Raw genomic sequence first — 6000 nt, 5'->3', positions numbered from 1 at the left:
ATTCCTGGATCTGGACACATGAAATGTGGGATCTTTTTGTAATTCTGAGTTAGGTTTAATAATAAATGTACCAATAAATATAGCTAAATAAATAATTCTGGTGACATTTAAACTAAAATCTAGGTCTTGTCTACAAAGGCATGTGGAATCAATGTACTTTTGGTATTTCTTCTATGGTGCGGGAGATCCCTGTGCAGACCAGGCCCTACAGTCCTCCCTTCTTTTGCAGGGTGCCTGGTCTTGTATCCGCCCCCCTCCTGTAGTTTTATGCAGACAGCCCTTGGTTGGGGGACATCTCAAGTTGCCTATATAGATGTGTATACTCCCCAGGCTATTTTACAGCACAGTGTTGTCAATACTACTTTTTCAAGATAATCTCTGCTTTTGCAACATTGGTGCACAAAAGGGGATTTTTGTTCTGTAGGGCTGTTAAGGAATATATTTAGTTAACAGTATTTAAGCCTTGAGTTTGAGCTGTGCTCCATGCAGAATTTGTTTCTTGTTTTGGGTGCAGTTGTGAAGGGTTAGGACCTTCGGTCTTTGGTGAAATTTTCCCCCACTTTTTTTTACCCAAAGCACACTATGACACTATGTCTTGTGTGACACGGTGTTACTGTTATAGAAAGTGTGTTTCTCACTGGTAAAACAACCTTTTCCTATTGTATTGCAGAATTTTTTATTGCTGTCTGAATTTCCTTATTTCCTGCTCTGGTGACTTCACCAGAAAATCTTCCCAACGGGGCCACAGAGTGCAATAAAATCCCCTAACTTTTCTCTACTCTATCCAAGAAAAATAGGCTGGAGTTGGGCTTCTTTTTCATATCATAGAGCAGTTTTTCCCAACAAGGCATCTACAAAACTCTTGGGTTCTTCAAGAGGCTTCTAGGTGTTCCTTGGGCAGTGAGCTAATTCTGCCTCTCAGATACTGTAAATTGCCACGCTAATGTTGTGTTTTTTCTGCCCATTGGTGTAATGGATCCCTTCTTCATTGACCACCAATGTCAGGGGTTGCCTTAGCATTGAGCATGTAAGGAGGTGTTTTTTCACTGACCGACAAACGAAATACAATTTTTACTGTTCTGACAATTATTGCTGCTTATTCCATGTCAAGCCCAACTAAAGCCAGAATAGAAAATTCTGCTGAACAGTGTAATTTAAAAATATTGCCTTTGCCTTTGGAATTTTAACACATTTAAAACCCATTGTGTAGCTATGTTTGGATGTAGCTGTGCAAAAATCCGCACAACAGGACATTTCATGTACAGTAATACCCGGTTATCCGGAACCGGAAAAATCAGATAACCGGCACCCGACAGCTCCGCTTTCTTGATTGCTCCTGCAGCCCTAATGGAGCTGTGGCATGTATTCTGCATTCAAGAACTCATACCACATCTCCGAGAGGGCTGTGAGAGCAATCAGGAGAGCAGAACTATCAGGAGAGCAGAGCTCTGTGATTGGTTGAGAAAAGGGAAACCCTGATGACGACAGATGAGCGTCATCAGGGTTTCCCTTTTCTCAGCCATTCAGCAATGGAGGTGAATGGGGACAAGTCTCCCCATTCAAGTCTAGTGCTGAATGGCTGAGAAAAGGAAAAAGGAATTAACCTCGGTTAACCCTAATCAATCTGGAATCGGCCATTCCCCGCGGGTGGTGGATAATCAAGGTTCTACTGTAATTTAGTTTCCTATTAGCAGATCGAGGTCAGGCAATTGCTTACCACCTACCTACTGTGACTACAAGTCCTACCTCTCATGTAGACAAAATATTTTCCACTGGGATGCAAAGATGCTATTGAATGTAGTCTATTCTTTCTACTTTGTGTATCACATGCTCACATTTAATCAACCCCCTCCTTACAGGAGGAATCCAGGGATGCAAAGAAATAGCTGTAATGCAATGTACAAGCACATTTGGCTCATGTAACAGATATTCATTCCATCAATTTGTTTCTATATACTGTTTGTTTTGACTTATCCTGATTGCTAAACAAATTTGCCTTTTACAAGTTTGGGTTGAAGTGAGCTTTCAGTTTTTTAACAAAAAAAATTCTCAAATACTCAAATTGCACTGGATGCATATAGCCGATTACCAATGACATTGAAGTAAAGCTGTCTTGAGAATAATTGTTGCTGGAAATTACTATTAATGAAGGTACTGAATGTGTTTTTTTTGCCTGAATGTTCGTGACAAAAATCTACCATCAGTACCTTCATTGACGTTTATTTCCAGCAACAATAACTGAGTGTTCGTTTGAGGTTAAGTTATCACGAGCCCAGTCTTGGCCATAAAATCCCCAACTAGACGAGGAATTACTTTTTTGCTTTGTGTAAGAAAAATCAAGAAAGTACCAGAAAGTTTTGACTTGTTGGCATATAAAATACAGATGGGCTTCAAACTATTTTTTGGTAATTAGGTAATATTCATGGGCGTTGTTTCTCTTCAATCCTGCTGAGATAAATAGTGCAAGTCGAGGCGAATTCCATCATACCTCTGAGATGGTTGGCACAGCACCATGTCAGGGAATTTTATCCCAGTACAATTTCTTTCCTCATCTGCCAAGTTATAAATCGTACCTTCATGATTTGCAGGAATTTTGAAGTCGGGCACGTGCCATGGACTGCCAGAATCATTTTGTAATAAAATAACATCTTACATAATTTTACGTCTAATCAAGCAGCTACATTCAATGCAGCACTGGAGGTAAAATGGAATTACCTTACTGATTGTTTTTTATATTATTATTGTCTATCCTTTTTGGTGCACCAGCACTTTTACAAGTGCCGCCATATATAGTGACGATTGGACCTGATTGTAAGGGATCATAGAGATTAACACTTTGATGGCTATGATCTCCATTAGAAAGAGTGGGGATCAGTTGTGTGTGTGTGTTTTTTTTTTTTTTTTTGAAAGAGGAATAAACCACATATGCTAATTTTATGTATGTAATGAATGGAAAAGATCACCGGTTAAAGGCAAATACAGTACCTTCCATCAAAGACACAGATCTCATTCCTTGTGCAAAAACAGATTTCCCCTTTATAAATTTAGCATTATTAAAGTGCCAGTAAGATTTGGAATAAATGAAATGTGCCCCTAGATTTATTGCATTGGTATGGTGTGGCCTTTAAAGTGAATGGGAATTTGCTGATAGGCATTTTAAATGCCCATCAAAATGCAGAAAAATGTTCATGTATATGAATTGTACAAAGCCGGTATAAAGATTGAAAGAAACTTTAGGAACATTCACAACTTGCATGAGATTTAATTACTGGGTTTGGATATGTCAATAATTCTTTCCTTCTGCCTTTTATACTGAAAGGCAGCCAACATGTCCACAATATCCCAATACTTTTTATAAGCCAGTTAGAAATCATTGGATTCTGTAAATGTGACTGTATCACGGCTCATTGCTACTCCTTGCGTGGTCTTATAATAAGAATTTTGTTATGGGAGGACGGGGGAGTTGTGTTGCCTCTCCCATTGCTGGCACTCCACCTGTGCCGGGTGAAGAACAGGTTAGCTGGGTGAAAAGTTCATGCAGAGGTGAGCTGTCTGTTTGTCCTGCTTAATTTATCCAGTATTTGGCTAACCTTGTTCTGAACCCTTCCCCCAATACCCCTTCCCTCCTGTCCCCCAGCAGGATCATGTCAAAATCAGATCCCCCTCCATCTGACCCAGGGTAAAAGCAAAAACTTCAAGCCTAGGGAAAAAAATCTGAATTATTTATGTTTGAAATCTCAGCGCTTCCCATGTAACAACAATAATACTCCGCTCATAGAGATTTGTCTTTCCTATCGCAGTGGCTTGGGAACTCTTTGCTTTAATCTCCAGCAGGAATGACATAGTTTAACTCCAGCTGGGCGACCTGCGTGTTTTCTATGATCTTTTAATCTCTTCATGTGCTTTTTGTTGTGATAACCCACTACTGAGCATCTATAAAAATGTTTTAATATTTGTCATGCTCACGTTTGGGCTTCTTGGGAATGTCACCAAGTGTATATTCATGTTTATAAAGCCTCTGGTAGACATGACCATACATTGATGCCCAATGCTGTCATGTCTTTCACTAGAACCAGCATGGCTGCCTTGGAACTTGAAGACCATGGATTAGAGAATGCCAGTTTTGATATTAAAGTTGAACTCTGGCCGCTAAAACCTTTATTTAAATATGCTTGTTAAAAGCCACAAAGGATAGATCTAAATCTACTTTGTAAGCAGCAAATGCCAGTTATGATATTTGTAAAGCAGTGACTTGCAGAGCTGCAAGTAGGACCCAGCAGGCCCATTCATTAGTCAACCCTGCAGAAAACTACATGAGGAGGGCAGATACTAGACCAGTATCCCTGCACAGGGGGAGAACAGCAGTGACCAGTCTGTATTACAGGAAGTTCTTGCACTAAGGAAGAAGTTTGCTGTATATGCTCTTTTTATAGTTTATTTCATCTAATAATTTTGTGAACAACACATTTCTTGTCTATTGTGTCTATGGAGCAAGCCATGGTTGTCGCACAGGCTGGACTTCGATCATATTTGCCTTTTTTATTCATCATTACATGGTGATATGATGGGGCTAGTAGTTAGATCAATAGGAAAATTATTCTTTGTACTTTTTCCGCTCGCAACAAGTGACTAAAATACTGAATTTCTGGATTAACAAGTATTTTCTGTTCTGAGCTTAAAAAAACAAGGCAACCACCACATCTAAGGAGTTCTATTTTCATTGTCCTGACAATGACAGTCCATTTATCACCAGGATTTGCATTCTACAAAAATTGGGCATTTTGCTTATAATATTTATCATGTCTGGAACCCTCCTGTGCGGGATAATGAGCACTTCTGGCTGTTCATACCATGGAGAAACCTTTAAAATAGATTTTAGGTCCCAGGGAACTATTCTTGAAATTACACATACAAAGTAGTTTAGCCATAATCAGTGGGTTGTGGGGGCATTTAAATTACAAGAACAAAACCATGCATAAAGAGGAACTAAACTCAAAAATGCCTAAAACAAAAAAAAAAAACAAATCCACATACCTTCAATCCCCCAGCTCAGTCTATCAGTCCGGTGGTCTCTTCCATCGGTTTCCGGCATCCGACTCCGAGCCGCCGCTGGGTCCGGCCATCTTCGCCTCTTCTTCCTGGTTCTTCTCCCTATGTCACCCAACCGAGGCGTGAGATCGGGTGATGTAGGTTGTAAAAAAAACCTCACTGCGCATGTGTGGGATCGGCAAATTTTTTCTCTTCTGACAAATAGGCTGTTTCTGTGCCTGCCCGTAATGCTCGGAAATGCACAGAAGGAGCACCCAAGAGCCTCCCGGCATGCGTGGCGTAGGTATCCCGGGAGGCTTTGTGCTCCCATTCATTCTCGATTGCCTAAAGGGTGTTGCACATAAAAAACAAACAAACAATTTTTAGTTTACATACAAGGGTTGTCTACCCTTTATTTCAAAGTGAAACTTCTGAGTTTAGGTACGCTTTAATAAAGACATGAAACAAAAAATAATAATGACTAAAAATTAAACAGTGAAAGTTGGAGTCACCCCTTACATTGGTCGCTAGTGTAGAAAGTGGTCATTTGCATGGGTGGTCCAAAGGATTAACCCATTACTGTTTTCTTCTCAGGGAACCTCTAGCAACCCCAGGTTGAGAAAGACTGATCTAACCAATACCAGTGCATCAATTTGACTGGCCATGCGACTCTTTGCTCATTCTCTGAGAATTTCTTCAATTCTCAATGTCAGGCAGACATCTCCCCATTCATCATTCTCTGGTGAAATGGGCCCGGTCATATATTTTGTGTTGTGACAGCTGGTCTGCGGTCACCCATCTGTCTTGTTATTTATGCCACTCAGACTCTTCAATCTTCATGTCCAGATGCTCCCTTGGCAGGACCTGTATCTGATCTCTTGGCAGTTGTGCCCTACGATCTCTTTGGTTGACCATCCTAAAAACAGTTTAGACTTTGCCCTTAGTTTGACATTATGGATTATTAATAAACTT

This window comes from Pyxicephalus adspersus, chromosome 11 (assembly GCF_032062135.1).
Source record: "Pyxicephalus adspersus chromosome 11, UCB_Pads_2.0, whole genome shotgun sequence".
Lineage (NCBI taxonomy): Eukaryota > Metazoa > Chordata > Amphibia > Anura > Pyxicephalidae > Pyxicephalus > Pyxicephalus adspersus.
The sequence above is the reverse complement of the archived record's forward strand: the minus strand, read 5'-3'. Positions refer to the sequence as shown.